This window comes from Thermobia domestica, chromosome 5 (assembly GCF_964235325.1).
Source record: "Thermobia domestica chromosome 5, izTheDome1.hap1.1, whole genome shotgun sequence".
Classification (NCBI taxonomy): domain Eukaryota; kingdom Metazoa; phylum Arthropoda; class Insecta; order Zygentoma; family Lepismatidae; genus Thermobia; species Thermobia domestica.
This window is the reverse complement of record NC_137458.1, coordinates 281,091,739-281,108,755: the sequence shown is the minus strand read 5'-3', so window position 1 is coordinate 281,108,755 and position 17,017 is coordinate 281,091,739. Positions and strand designations below refer to the sequence as shown.

At 35.5% G+C, this 17,017-nt stretch overlaps 1 non-coding gene across 1 annotated transcript; it reads right to left on the bottom strand.

Moving 5' to 3' along the window:
• Positions 1-7,042: 7,042 nt before the first annotated feature.
• TRNAR-UCG (transfer RNA arginine (anticodon UCG)) lies at positions 7,043-7,115 on the bottom strand. Its single transcript has one exon. It is a non-coding gene; the product is annotated as a tRNA-Arg (tRNA).
• Between the last annotated feature and the right edge of the window lie 9,902 nt (positions 7,116-17,017).

The window sequence follows — 17,017 nt, the reverse complement described above, 5'->3', positions numbered from 1 at the left end:
TTATGACGAGGTATCGACAGCAGTGTTGATCTGCTAGAGCGAGTATCACGATTGTGGCTATCTCTAACATACTGTAGTTTATTGTGAAGATATATAGGCACACCAAATGTCAAAACTTTAAATAAAATTGTCATTGATTGATATATGTAGCGAGCTTGGATATCTAGCCAGCCCAATTCATTAAAAAATGGCGTCAAGTGATCTGAACGTTTAAGATTAAAAACATACCGAACGCATGCATTCTGGACCCTCTGTAACTTTCTTAGCGCTTCTTTATTTACGTTGCCATAAGCTCCAATGCAATAATCAACATGTGATAGTACAAGGCTTTGTACTATAGATGCCTTAATTGGATAAGGCAACGTATTTTTCAAACGGTATAGAGAGTGCAGTGCACCAAACGCCTTTTTGCATACATGATTTATATGATCCGCCCATAGAAGATTCTGATCAAATATGAGGCCCAGATTTTTCACTTTTTCATCAAAAGCTATATGTGTGCCATTTAATGTAATTTTAGGAAGTGCGGTGCTCTGCAGTCTGGAGAGGATATTTCTCGAACCTATTATGATACATTTAGATTTATTGGGATTTAGATATAAATTATTAGATTGGGCCCAGGCACTTATGCGCTCAAGGTCTAAATTTATGAGTGAGATAGTGTCGTTTATGTCTCCAAGATCTGTCGAAGTATATACTTGAACATCATCTGCATATAAGTGATATTTAAGGTGGCGAATTTGTTGAGACAAGTCATTTATGTACATAGAGAACAGAATCGGTGCTAAGACCGTTCCTTGACTAACTCCACAGTGCACAGTTGTTCATGAACTTTGATTGTCCAGAACAGAAACACGCTGATATCTGTTCTGAATGTACGAACGAAACCATTTAACCGACGTATCTGTGAAATGAAAGAGTGACTTAAGTTTTGTTAGAAGAATTTCGTGATCGACCGACTGGAATGCTTTAGTGAAATCTAAAAGTAACAGTATTGTGAGTTGTTTCTTATCTATGCTTTCTCTAATGTCATCTGTAATTTTTATAAGAGCCGTATGTGTGGAGTGTCCTTTTTTAAAGCCAGATTGATATAGACATAAGAGATCATGGGAAGTTATAAAATCAGACATTTGATTTAATACAATATGCTCCAAAACTTTCGAAATACACGGCGTCACGTTTATTGGTCTATAATCGTTCGCCGTTAGTGGTTGTGCTATTTTCTTGAGGGGATGAATGAGAGAAAATTTCCACTGGCTAGGAAAACAACCCGAAAGTAGAGAGGAATTACATATGTCCATTAAAGTGAACAGAATATATCTTCTGATCTTCTTAAGGAATTGTAGTGGGATATCATCCGCCCCTATTGAATTGGATGTAATTTTTTTCAGAGCTACCTCTATTTCTAGGACAGAAACCGTTCTAAATTTAAATTTTTCGTGGATGCTTGGGTTTTCGCGTATGTTTTTCATAGTAGATTCTTTTGTAACATCGTCTATAGTAGGAACCTGAGCAAAGTGATCGTTTAGTTCGTTAAGCGGAATGTGTATAGATTGTACGTCAGTCTGACGGTTTCCTATACCGAACATGCGCAACTTATTCCAAAGATATTTGGGGTTATTACTTTGAGTGCATAGATCAGCCGCAAATCTAATTTTAGCAGTTCGAACTTTTTGTGTACATTTATTTCTGAGGATTCTATATTCTTCAAAAGTATTGGCAGAATCACTAGGATTAATTTTCCTGGACCATTTAAATTTCTGATATGCCAAGTCTCGTTCTTTCATGAGCTGCAAAATGTCTGGTGTGATCCATGGGTTAGCAGGTTTTTTAAATCTTTTGGTTTTTTTAGGTGCATGTTTATTGAGGAGAGTGTGAATAAAGCTATTGAATAATTCTAGCTTGCCTTCAGTGGAAGGTATAATTAGAATGTCATTCCAAGGTATTTGCGCTGCGTCCCTTTCTAATGCGCTGCGTCCCTTTCTAATGTTAGGTTAGCTTGAGATAGTAATCATTTACCTTCAAAACAGAGGCGTGTAAACTTTTCAAATTTCGAGTAAAATTCAACTGACGCTCGTTATTTTTGCACAATTCGATAAAAACTCAAACACGATATGTCACAAGCTTGACATACACGCGCCATTTCCACATTGCCTTTCCTGCCACTAAATCATAACAAGTGTACCTCTCTGCAAAATAGTCCCTTCCGCCTCCACATACAGTGCCGCTTACAATATCAAAAAGAACGAACAACAATAACCACCTTCTTAACTTTCAACTATTCTTCACTTGACTTCCACTCACAAATCAAAATATATATTCTCCAATTTGGCCGGTAAATTTCCTAAAATTGGAAGGGCAGGAACCCACCTTTAGAGTTTAAAAGAATTCTTAAATTAATCTCTATATACACAAGTTAAAACAAAAAGTCAGCACTGACAATGATCTGCGTCCAAGCCAAACTGTTTAAGCTAGAAATTTGACATTTGGGCGGCAGCACATACGACTTGTGATGCAAAGTTCTACTGAAGGAGGATTTTTTTTTTTTTAATTCGACGTGGAAAAGGAAAAATGGGGGTTGCTAGTACTATAATAAGATATCCATGTCTCGGGATCCCTTAAATTTAGAGACATGAAATTTATATATACCGTATATACACGTTCAATGAACCTTATCTGATCTTGTCCACACTTGGTTTAGTATTAGATCCTGACGAGCTTTGTTTGCATATGAAATACCGTGGTGTGTAGATCTTTGGTTTCCGAGTTATAAGACACCAAAATCGAGGCTAGGGCTTAGTTAAATTTTTATCAAATAGTTATAAATAAATAAAATCTAATTGCAATTTACAACAAAAAGATTTCCATTTTTAAAAAATCAATGACAGACGATTTTTTTTTCACCACAGTAAGGAAACGTATATGTAGTTATCACGTTTACGGACACTTGTTAAGGGTGTTGATACATAAGCAAAATCATCAAATTCCAAAGGAATAGGTATATAAAATGTAGTCAAAAATCTAACAAAAGCAAGGGGCCGCGGTGGCTCAGTGGTAGAGCGTTTACCTCTGGTGCATAGGGTCCCGGGTTCAAACTCTGCTCCCGCCAAGTGAACTTTGTGGTGGACAAACACCGTGTGCGTGGGTTTTCTCGGGGTTCTCCCGTTTCTTTCCACTTTCTTCATTCCACCATTTTCATTCATTTCTCATAATCACCGTCTCCTTTAGCCTAACCAGCATAAGCGTGGGACGTAAAACTCAAAGATTTCATTTTTCTAACAAAAGCAATTGTATTGGTCAGAATCGCGTATGACAAACTATCTTGACGAAAGTTTTTTTTTTTTTTTTTTTTTTTTTTTTTAATGTTGCCACTGATCTTTGTTTTATGAAAAGCCTGTGTTTACATCCATAAATGGAATATACTTCGGATAATTAAGATTTTTATTTGAAACAAAAGCATTAATAACTTCTCCTACGTAATGTTTTGAGTATAGAACCTCTTCAGTTATGGCTCTCTTTGGGAGTTGAATTGATGTAGTATTGTAAAAATTAAAATTTTCTCACAACAAGGTAAGGGGGGAAAAATAAACCTTATTTGATATTTGTTCTTGTTTACTAAGCCAATATGTAAGAATTTGTACAGTCAGCGACAAAAAATCTTTCCGTTTGATTAAATATATTTTGGAATAACGATTGGATGTATACACAGTTTCACCGAGTTTCAAGACTACAAAGTACAGAAAATTACATTCTTTCTTATGTACTGAAAGCTGTACTCAAATTGTCTTTCCATTCTGAAGTTACTTACGAATCTAATTTCATCAAACGGAAATAACTTTTGTCGCTGACTGTACATAAAGTAAGTTTTCTTCACTTAGTTTGTAGCAAAATACATCTTATTTATTGATATGACTACCTCAAGAGCCATCACTGAACCATTTAAAGAAAAGTGGATGGCCAGGTTTATTTTTTATATCAAGATTGTACATTACGCATGCGGCTTCTAAACGTTAGTACACCTTTAATCTATATAGAAGAAGTAGATCTCTTAAAACCTTCCGTGAACTGTTTACATAACAACAATTCGTAGAATATGTTACCACGTATTGATTGATTGAACCGACATTATTATCTGGTATCGTTAATGTACAGCCGTGTTCAAGAAAACCCTCGCCCACCCAGATCTCTTTGAAAGACTACTGTTACAACCCTACAAGTGGGAAATTTAGTATTTTGCTTTGAAATCTTAAGAAACAAAATAAAGAGGGCGCGGTGGGCCAGTGGCTGAATGGTAGAGTGCTTATCCCTGGCGCGTAAGTTCAGTGATTCGATCCCCGGCCAAGCAAGTTTATGGGGGATATCGTGCCCGTGGGTTTTCTAGGGAATATTCTCGTTTCCTCCTACATCCACATTCCGCTAATTCTTCCATTATCATTGAATTGCCTTAATCATCGTCTCCATTAGCCTAAGGGGCATAATCATGGGACGTTAAACTGGTTGTTTTTTTTTTTTTTTTTTAACATAGGGACGGGCGCGCAAAACTGTTCTGCTTGCGCTACTCCTACGCATGTGAGGCCTCATAACATCCTATTATCATACCAAAATTCCTTAAAAATGTTGAAACAGAGGTGAATTTTTTTTTTTAAATTTTAGACATAAAATGAAATTTATTATATTTTTAAACTTTCTATTATGTTAAAATTTTGTACCTCGGATTATTGGGCAGCAAAATATTAAATCCGACTATGCCTACAGGTTAAAAGAGACGAATGGCAAGTGATTGAATCACGGTGAAAGATTGGGTAATGAAAAGATGATATGAAAAACCAGGAGGAAACCAGTGGACATATTTCTATCAGAAATTTTCATAAACTGAAATCGTACCAGCGATCCATCATACCAGAGTTCAGCGCTCTATCCCTTTTTAAACATACCAGCAATCTTTTCCCCTCTTATATTACTTTCTTTGCGGGGGCTGAAATTATCGAGGGTTTGAAAACAGGATACTAAAATATTCACTTTCGAGCCGGGACTCAAACTCACGATACATATATCGTGTGAACATCAATCTAATCACTCAGACCACACGTCTATTTAAAAAAAAAAAAAAAAAACTTCCTAACTTATAATTTTACTAACTGACTTTTATGAAACTAGAATCAACATGGTCACGAACACAGAGACATCGAAGACAGTTAACAACCTCATGCTCTTCAGAGAGACTCGAATTCACGATAGATTGCGCTTCTTGGTTCCAAGCCGAACTTCCATAACAGCTATTTTTAAAATTCAACTTTATTTTGATTTTTTTTTTAATGTATATTTTATTATGAATTAGTTTCACAGTGAAATATACATAAACATGATATCTCTTAACGTCAATGCCAGTTTCCCATAGCCATAATATTATAATATTTTACCAATAACACCATAAGAAAGTTAGCAAACGTTATAGATTCCTCTATATGGTATCTTGTCTTTCATGTTGATCATCCCAAAAACTCCATGTAATCTTCAACTGTGAGCAGCGACGTCGATTTGTATAACTGGGGCGGCGGGAGGGGGAGGGGGGAAGCATTCAGATATGTATGTTTCATTGCTAGATATCCAAGAGGCCCTGGGGTGCCCAAGGAATCTTCCCTCCAGAGCCGTAACTTGTGGGGGAAACGAGGGGCAACAGCCCCCCCCTTCCCAAGGAAAGCTCTCCGCTGTTCGAGGGGATCCATTTTAAGACAAAACTTTGTTACTCCATATACGATACAAACATGAAATTATAAATGAAGCATCAAACAGGTTCACTACACCACATAAACAAAACAACACACAAAAGGTAAATAAAGGAGTCGTGGGGTCAATTCAGCAAAATATGTCTACTATTAGGGGTTCTAGAAATAATATTTATTCGTATAGCTTTAAGATTTGTCAATATTGTCCCTTTAATTAATTTGTCATGTATGGAACGGGCCCAGGGGCGTATCTAAAGGCCCCGCAGACCCTGTCATGCGGAAGGGTTCACAGGCTCCGGGGGGGCCTACAGAGTAAGAAAAAGATGGAAAGAGGGAGCCCAAGAATTAGAAAAACAATTTTTCTAGGGGCCCAAACACGCGTCTTAACGCTTGTCCCCCCCCCCAGAAAAGAATCTAAGTTACGGAGCTGCTTCCCTCCCTGGCCCCCCTAAGATCGGCGCCCATGATGACAGTGGGGAATGCTCTATAGTTTTCAGTAGTTGCTACTAACTACGATACAGTGTAATTTTTAGGTTTTGGATAGTATTTATAATCGGGATAAATTATTATATCAAGCAAAATATCCTTGGTTTATGTTCGACTTATTGAAGCCAGTATGCTTACAAAGTTTTATCTAGGTATCTTTTTCTAGTAGTACCTATACTTTGTAAATCTATAAATTAATAATGTTGTATCTATATTAATGGTTCTCAATCTTTTTTTTGACTGAGATACATCTTACTGAACATCCAGGACATCACGACTCATTTCTTTGATAAATATTTATTATAAATAATAATAATATCTATTATAATAGTGAAACCTATCAATTTTTATATTGACTCTATATAGCACTGAGCATTATTGCTACCGCTGGGGGTGTTGACTGGTACAGTCTGTCTCGATTTTAACTAATTATTATTAAATCCTTCACGGTTTTTAAATTCTAAAATTTCGCTACATGCCTTACGCGACTGCGTGACACACTAGGTGTCGTGGGACATCGATTTAGAAATACTGATCTATATCATCATAATTTGCACATGCGCTTGCATCGGAACAGATCAGTCGATTATTGTCTCCGAGAATTGTAACAACTAGCAGATTCCACAAGTCTAGTTGTACGAGTGTCATTTACCCAAGTTTTCAATGCTTTCTTCTGTATTTATACGTGTATCGTGTTTAATATGTTCAACTTTATAGGATACAAAAGTTTCGGTGCGCGAACAAAACTGACTATAACATTAAATATAAGAAATATCAGGAAAATGCTGTAGAAAAATACATAATGACGATTATTGAAAAAAAAGTTAAGCCGACCGTGACAGGATTCGAACCTGCAATCTTCGGATCCGAAGTCCGACGCCTTATCCGTTAGGCCACACGGTCTTGAGAATGAATGCTCCGTCAAATCGATAGACATGGCTAATGCACCAAGCTGCATGAAGCGAGATAACAATGTTTATTGATTTATGATTCATTCATATTTCGTTTCGTTTAGTTGATGAGCCCGACATAAATTTAAGTCGACGTACGTTTTACAAGTGAAGTGAAAATGTATATACTATGTATTTTTCAATTATGTGATTTCTTTTGTGGTGTATTAACTAACAATTACGATCTAATTGCAATCACTGAGACATGGATTAACGAATCTCATTATGATGCTGAGTTATTTGATAACAGATATACTGTGTTGAGGCAAGACAGAAACTCTGTCAAAACCTGTAAAGCAAGGGGTGGGGGTGTTCTTATTGCAGCCCTAAGTAAACATTGCATGTTCTTATTGGACAGGTGTGATGATAATTATGACTGCTTGATTGCCAAAATAAACAGTGAGGGGAAAACAATATATATTTGTGTTGTGTATTTCTCACCGGGATCTAATATTGAATTGTATAATGATTTATTTACTCGACTTGAAATTAATTGTCCTCAAGGTTGTCCTGTTCTCCTGATTGGTGATTTCAATTTATCGGAAATAAACGGTACGGAATTTAATTTTGAAACAAGCTCTTCTAAATGTAAGAATTTATATGAATTTATGTCCTATTATAATTTGCAATCATTAAATAATGTGACGAACGAAAATAATCGTACATTAGATCTGGTTCTCTCTAATATAACGAATATAGAAGTCAGTAGGGAATATTGTCCACTAATTCCAGAAGATGTACACCATCCATCCTTAGTAATAAACGTGATGCAGCAGGGGACCGCGAAGATTAAAAAGAAAACTAATATATCAGGATATAATTTTAGGAAAGCTAATTTCTTAGAGTTGTATCTTGAATTCTCATCTATTGACTGGAACTGCCTAAAGAAATATGAAAACGCCAATGACCTAGTTGATAAACTCTATTATATTATTTATAGTGTATTTGACAAGTACGTGCCACTTAAAAACAACTCAAGAACAGCTTATCCGTGCTGGTTTACACATGAAATTATCAAAAAAATCAAAACTAAAGCAAGGTATCATAAAAAATACAAATGTAATAAAGAAGTGAATTATCTCAATAAATTCAATGAATTGCGTAGGGAAATAAAGAAAGAAATTAAGCTGACATACAGAGCGTTCATACAAGATTCTGAAAATAACATTAATAACAATGCTAATGAATTGTGGAATTTTATAAAAAATAAGACTAAGCATCTTCTTGGGGGGAAATTAAATTATGAGGGACGCGACCTTTATCATAATGATGAAATAGCCAATGCTTTTGCACAGTATTTCTCGTCAGTATATGTGCCAGATACAGGTTTCACTGACATTCCTACGAACAATTTATTAACTTATGTAAGTAACAAACTAGAGTCACTTACCATTGAGGAAATCACTCAATCTGAAGTAGTAATGGCAATCAAAAAATTAAAGCCCAGAACTGCTGTTGGTCCTGATGGAATACCTCCATATATCATAAAGGGTTGTATAGATGCGTTTACATATCCGCTAAGGATTGCATTCAATCTCGCTTTAAAAACATGCGTTTTTCCGGATAAATGGAAATCATCTATAGTTTGCCCAATACCAAAAACCAATGATAAACACGTAATAAGTAACTACCGGCCTATATCAATTTTACCTACTTTTGCAAAGATATTTGAACAAATCTTATACCGACGGATAATTGACCACATCCAACCCGTAATCTCACCTTATCAACATGGCTTTATCCCACACAAATCAACAACAACAAACCTTGCACTTATCACAGACTTTATAGCAAATTCGTTAGATGTAGGATGTCAGGTTGATGTAATATATATAGATTTTGAAAAAGCATTTGACAGAGTCAATCACAAGGTATTATTACATAAGCTAGGCGAATATAATTTCTCTTCTCCCTTGATCAAGTTCTTTTCATCATATTTAAATAATCGTAAACAAACTGTTATCTACAAGGAGTATAAATCATCTGATTATATTGCATATTCTGGAATTCCCCAGGGCTCTAATCTAGGTCCGTTATTGTTCCTTTTATTCATTAACGATCTCCCTGATCATATATTATTAAGTAACAAATTGCTTTTTGCTGATGACCTCAAAATATACGGTAGGATAAAGACCATCCATGACTGTCTCGATTTACAACGTGACATGGAAAATATTGCTAATTGGTGTTCTCTTAACAAACTTAATGTAAACATAAACAAATGTAACATTTTATCGTTTACCAGAAACAAAAGTCAAATAGAGTTTGATTACTCAATGAATCAGATCTTACTAAATAGATTAAATTCAGTCAAAGATCTTGGAGTTATATTTGATACGAAACTGACATTTAATAACCATGTAGAGAACATAGTTAACGAATCTCTCAAGATGTTAGGGTTCATAATTAGAACTGGAAAGGAATTTAACAATAGTACTACACTAACAAAAATGTATTATGCCTATGTGCGATCAAAACTGGAATATGCTGCTGTGATTTGGAACCCATCACAACAGCAATACAGACACCAAGTGGAAAAGGTCCAATCTAAATTTATCAAATACTTGATGTACAAGACAACTGGAACCTATCCATATTATGAAAATTATCTAACATTAATAGACAACTTCTGTATCCCTACACTTGAGCAAAGGCGAAATGTGACAGATTTGATTTTTCTCCATAAAATAGTCCATAACGAATTTAATTGTACGGATCTCATATCAACATTAAATTTTCATGTCCCGACACTTAAAACTCGTGCTAATAACTCTGGTCTGTTTTATTGCAAAAAAGCAAGGACCAACGTATTATTGAAATCACCAATTTGGAGAATGTGTTCTACTTACAACAAAATATGTATCGAACACAAAGAAATTGACATCTGCAATATGAACTCTAGGTTTAAGAAAACTATTGTAAATGTATTATGTAATACACCAACACTATAATTGGGCTTATGCCTGTTGTGTTGATGGCAAATAAATAAATAAATAAATAATAAATAAATAAATAAATTATATACTGTAGATCCACGGTTATCAGTGTATTAGTAATGGCACATTGAGGGATCCTGAAATGTTTAATGGATCGCAAGGTTTTCTGTTAGGGAGGGCAAAGTATCAAAAAGTTACAAAACACATTAGCTTGCGGTGCTAAAGTAGATATTGGTGTTGTTAAAATTCGAATAACAGAAGGAAAAAATATTCCATATTGTCTATTTTAACAACATTAGTTGGTATGCAACATGGAAAAAGTTACATAGACGCTGTTAATTTATCGTATGTCATTACTGTTAATTGCTGTTTTTATTAGCATTATGTTGCCTACTATCGTGCAAGTTTACAATAGTTCGTCAAAGTAGTGGTAGTAGTGATGAAATACTTCTCTCTTCTTCCTTTGAATGATTCTCTAAGACATTATTAACCATTATTTTCCTGGCGCATGTCCAAATAATTACATACGGATTAATAATATGCGTGTAAACTTACGTACCATGAAAATTTTTCATGCGTAAAACAGGAACCAACGTATGCTAGGGTAGCCTACAGTAGAGAATATATTTTGAGATTAACGTCCTTTTCAGCAGTGAGGCTATATGAGACGGGACCTACTTATTAACGTGGAATCCGAACCACATGAGCTCCAACCGGAACCGAACGCAGATCTTCCTCGCCGAAGGCGCATACGGTAACCACTTAGCCACGAAGGAGTTCTACAGTAGAGTAGAATAAGATAATGTAAGGTAGGTTAGGTTAGTTAAGTAGGATCAAAATTCTGCGAGGTAAGAGTAGAGTAGAATAGATTAGGTTAGATTAATGCTTGCGTGTTGCATTTACAAGAGTGCAGGTTAAGTTTAAGTATACAAAATTTTGCAAAATTTACAGATAAAATTGAGCACTATATAATAAAGTCGTATTTGTATGGAACACATTTCTGTAGGCGACTGATTTAGATAGTAAATAATACAGTTCTTATTTTAGACTCAGGACAGTTTCTGACTACATGTACTCCATTCAATTACGAGTGACCATGAAAAGCTCGATTTTTATACAAAGTAATCCTCTCGTATCTAATTCTTTCGCAATTTCTTACTCTATAATTTGCTTAGTATTCTCAGAATGACGTCCAACTTAAACATTCAAATCTATTACAACAATTAAAGCCATTTTTGGCTCAATTTATCAAACTAAGATTGAACTTCCATTGCAATCAAGGACAATGCAACCACTGAATAAACAATGCATCATATATCTAGACTACTAACCTAACCTACTAGAGTAACATAACATATTCTACTAATCTAATCTAACTTATCCTGTCCTACTCCACAATCTGTAACAATAAAGTTGTCCGACAGATAAGGCATTTAGTAACATGAGGAAGACTGTTTTCACTATCCTCACTTACTCGTATACTCGCCGTTACTCACCGTCGCTTACACGCCTGCTCCTTGCGACGCACTCCAGCATTACCACGAGAGACCACCAGCTTCACCCTCTTCTGACTCGGTTAAATAGCGTTCTTGCTTTTTGTGGCTACCCACCACAGGTTAGTTTATGTCTTTTGCACTGTAGTTTTTTTTTATGGCATATGTTCGGACGCTGTATTTATTCGCAAATCTTGAAAGAATTCTAATTGTTGTACTATAATTTCTGTTGGCTCCCTTGCTAAGTTGGGTATTGTCATATCGCCCAGCTCAAATGTAACAAATTAGTGAAAGAATTACACTAATTCTTTCAACAATTAGTGTAGTTTAACAATTCTTTTGAGTGGTGTACCTAAATTTAAGCTTCATGTTCCTATAACACTGGTAATGATTTCACACTAGTAAAGCTATACTTGTAAACATAAAATAAAACTGTATTACAGTGTGCAGACATATTCCGCCGCCAGAAATTAGTATATAATACAGTTATCTTTCATATGCACTAACTCATTTCAACCGTAACCATTTTATGACAAACTGCTGTAAACCTGCTCCCGTATTATTACTTAAAAAAAAAAAAAAAAACTGTCTACATTGTAATGTACGTTGGATTTTCTTTATATGTTTTGTGTTTCATCATTGTATACCTACTTTTGCAATACCCTGTATGTTATATTTTGTATATATAATCCAATTGGAAGCCGTGGTATTGTAATTGGTAAGGCATCTATTTGACAACTGATCGGCTCTGGTTCAATCCCCGTTACAGGTGAGAATTTTTCTCATTCTACCTTTATTCCAATGCGGATTTGAGATTCACCCAGCCTCTTCAAAATGGGAACCTGCGGAAGTAAATGAGGCCGGGGTTTGACGCTAACTACGTACCTCAATGAGTGCGAAAGTCAAGAAAGCGTAGAGTCTTTTGGTTCTACACACAGCCTTTGTCTTTCATTAGCCTATCACGAAAGAGGGCGACCTTTACTTCACTTTTAAATTCTAATTTATATATATATATATATATATATATATATATATATTCCGAAACAGAAAAGCTTTCGTGCACCACGGTCTCTAACTAATCTCTTCGTCTTCACGTACGTTTTCACTGTTTTAATACCATCCATCAATTGTAAGCTCTTTCGCTCCCTCCCTCCGTTTCCTGCCACTGTACCTTCTAGGCACGTCCCTCGTGATACAACTCCTTCTCAGTTAGTACCCCAACAATTTTCTCCCCCCTCCCCCCACATTTAATACTTTCTTTTCTTCCCAACCATTTCTCACGCCTCATTCGTTTTCCGTTTGACCTAGCTCATTCTCTTCATTCTTCTTCACACCCACATTTCGATATTTTTTTTATTTTTTTTTTTTTTTGTAATTGTCATGATAGAAAAATATGGAATTCAATGTGTTGATGGTCTTACAGATATTTCATTAGTCTAACATGCTAGAAAGCAAATTTACTATCTGCTTCATTGTTTTATTTAGCGTTTATTTTTCTTTTTTAAAATGAAAACTACGTTAATTTAGACTTGTAAGTTATATAAAATCTATATATGAGTTTTATATTTAAAATAATAATAATAAGTTTAAAATCAGTTATCTTGAAGATGGGAATGTTTATCTACTCCAACCTGAAAGTGCTTCTTTCAGTGGGATTTCACACAGAGATCAACTTCAGATAACGGCGGAGATGAATTCGCAAGAGATACATTTTTCAATCTTCCTGATTGCTTTGAAGTCTTTCACTTCTTTGTGTGTGTAATTCTTCCTTTTCTACGGGAAAACAAAGAGAGAGAGAGAGAGAGAGAAGAAAAGAAAGTCAAGTAGTCAAAATGTCTATTTAATATCTGTAGTCACTTCTATTTGGAATGTGCAAGATAATATTCCTCTCCTTTTTTGTATGGTTTCAAACTTTATTTAAAAGATGTGCTGCTTATTGTTCTAAACAGTTCCACTATATTTTTCAAGTATAATGATTATTCCAAAAGAATTATTCCTTTCTCAACAGTAGATATTTCATTTTTAAAAAAGTATAAATAATAAAGTATAATTTATAAGAAGTTATTTAAAAAGTATAAATATGAATAATGTATACTTGGGTCGTTCAGAAAGCAAACATTTTAGCATGGTTAAATAAAAACAAAAGATATCAGCACAAAATTTTATTTGCAAAGCTACAGGACCTTACTCTATTTTTCTATGTAATCGTCATAGTTGTCAAGATACTTGTCATAAGGTCTGACTAGTTTTTCAATGCCGATATTATATTTATCGGCCGCGAAATATTTGAACCAGGCTGCGAACTGCTTGCTTGAGTTCCTCATCGTTTACGAATTGTTTTCCACATAAAAAAATATGGAAAAGATTCGTGTAACGTGTTCAAAGTGAAATTTCGGTTTTCCTGAATTTTTCGACTTTTTTCCTTCAGTTCTTCTGTAACAAGTAATGGCTTCCCACTCCGATCTTCATCACGCACGCTGCTCCTTCTTTGGCTGAGCATAATGCACTATTTCCTCACTGATGATTCGTTCATTGCACTATCACCATGAACATTCCTTATTTTCCTACAAATTTCAATAGGCTTAACTTTTTGCGTGTTCAGAGAACGAATGACGCTTCATACTTCACATTTGCAAGATTTCTCATTGAGGCTGCCATTTTGAATCACTGGAAAAACAAGTGGCAGGACCGCACAGTATTGAGGCTCGGCTCACAAAGAGGGGAAGAAAGGAGTTAACTGTAGCGTACGCGTTCGCAGTGGCGGGGGGATGCGATACGCAATCAGTCTTTAGTTTCTGGATGGCCCTAATATATATATATATATATATATATATATATATATATATATATATATATATATATATGCGTGGATCCAAGGAGGGCGTATCACCATTAATTTTGGCCAGTATATAAAGGATCAACAGTTACGAATCGAGTTTATTGATAAAGATACTCCACCGACCGGAAGTGGAAGCAATCAACCATTTCCGGTTTTAATATTAGTCACTATATTGCAAAAACGGCAACAGATAGCGAGAAGCGGTTTCCTGCAATCAGGAAAGCGCCCTAGAATGCATTTTGTCCCGCACTTTAACTCTCTGCTAAGTCGGAAGTGGTAGAAATCTACTACAACTTCCGGTGTTAAAATTGATCTACATAGAGCTAAAACAATAACGGATAGCGAGAAGCGATTTACAGTAGACTCACGATTACTCGAGCTCAAGGGCGCCGATCCTGGGAGGCCGGCCCCCCCAAAGCTCATGTGGGTCCCCCTGTATTTTTATGAATATGTATTTTTATATGATTTTTTTCTTGTATGTAAATTTTATGAATGCCCCCCATCCAAAGTTACAGAGAAATCAGCGACCTTGCCCGAGCTAATTGGAACCGAGTCTACCTCGGATAAGCAAAGACTCGGAAAATGGAGAGTTCTTGTAGTAAGGATTTGCTAAAATCAATGAAAATCGATTTCTTTTTTCTGTCTGAAAAATCAACACTAGTTAAACTATTCACATTACAAAGTGATCATGTTTCTATTTTTTTTCGACAAATATTTGAGTGGTAACTCAGAGTGGACTACGATGGGTGGTGAATTGCGGTGAGTCACAGTAGATCAATGAAATTTAACTAAACTAAACTAAGCTTTTAAACTTAATTTTTAAACTAAACTGATCTAAACTTAATTTTTTTGACGTACTCCATCTCCAAATTCAGATCTCTGATTTTCACAGTACTCACTGTTTAAAAAAATCATCATTGGCCAAGTCTTTTGATAGAAATTAGGCAGCGGTGTCTTATAGGTTCTCTCTCTCTCTCTCTCTTTTTTTTTTTTTTTTTTTTTTTTTTTTGTCCCAATCAAATTATCTTACAAGTGTTAGAAGCAATGTTATCCAATCAAAAATCCGAAAACAAAGACAGCACAGTATTCCTCCACGGGCAAATGATCCTCGCGCTTTGCGAATAGTCCACGTTCCTCGTTTTCCTTTTGTCTTCTTTTATTAAAATGATGCATCACTTTCAGACCAAATTTTTTTTTTTTTTTTTTTTTTTTTTACAAAATATTTAAACACAAACAAAGAAGAATTGTTTTATCACGAGAAAACAACGTTCACCGATTTTTTAAAAGAAAAAGTAAACCATTAAGCTTATAAAAAGTGATATTGCAGACTTTCTCCTTAGGGGGGAGATTTCAATACACTGGAGATTAAATGTAGTATTACGAAAATACTTGGAATCCACATTAAGCACGATAGGATATATGGCCGAGGGAGAGGAGAGTAAATTTCATGTGTTCGGGGTAAATATCCCTCGGATCGCTCCCTAAAATCACCACTGCTTGTAAATTCAGAAAACTACTATTTATTAACTTATAATTGTATATGTAGACCCTCTACTGTAAATAAAAATTCCAGAAAAGCATTCTTGTGTTCGATCATTTTGCAGATTGTCCACTGTTGCAATACCACCCAATTCAGCGGATAATCGGGGACTTTAGAGTTCTTAACAGAGATAGAGTGAGTCAACATTTGTGAGTGGGTCGTGGGTCAACAGAACATGACCCACTGTGACTCACGACCCACGTGTCTCACTCTGACTCACCGACCCACCATTGACTCACTCTGCTCAGTGCATTGTAGACAGCATCTGAACACTGGTGAATTTGTCTACGTTTTACTTCCAGCGCTTCCATTTTTCTTCCTCTTTCATTTGTTTCTGTTTACTTATCTGAGATGAGTAGATCTAAGTGAAAAAAAGAAAAAAAAAAGAACTTGAGGTACTTTCGGATATTGTTTTGATTATAATGCTTATCCGAAGAGGGGAATGGGGGTCCGAATTTTTGCGAAAAATGGAATATCTCACGACCCGATCAACTTAAGGAGCTGAAATGCTTCATACAGTATTTGCACAGCCTTGTTTTATTACAAGTGTAAATTCTTTAGGCAGTGGAGAGGAGTGCGTGGGTCATAGACCAGAGTTAATGACGATGAGTTTTGGTGGGTTAGAGTGGCTCACGTTGGGTGGTGTGTCCAGTGGGTCGTGGGTCACGATGGGTGGTGGAACAGTGTGTTATGAGTCGTTTTCATTGACCCATACCATCTCTAGTTCTTAATTGTCCGTTTGGAGTCCTTTATTACGATGCTATGCATAAAAAAAAAAAAAAAAAAACATCCACAACTACGAATAGAATAAATGTTGAGAATAAATGTTCGCAGTTTCTTTGAATATGACTGTACATTTGTTCACATTATCGTGAATTGCCTATTCCAATAGAAAACAAAATACATAATACTGATAGTTTCCTACAATCTCTAAAGTGCCATGAGTGTAATTATCGGGTCTTCCTTTTCATGGGTAATCATTATACATCTCTTTCTGTGTTTGAAGTCGGTTTTCTAATTTGAGAAAATCGATTTTTATTTCTATGG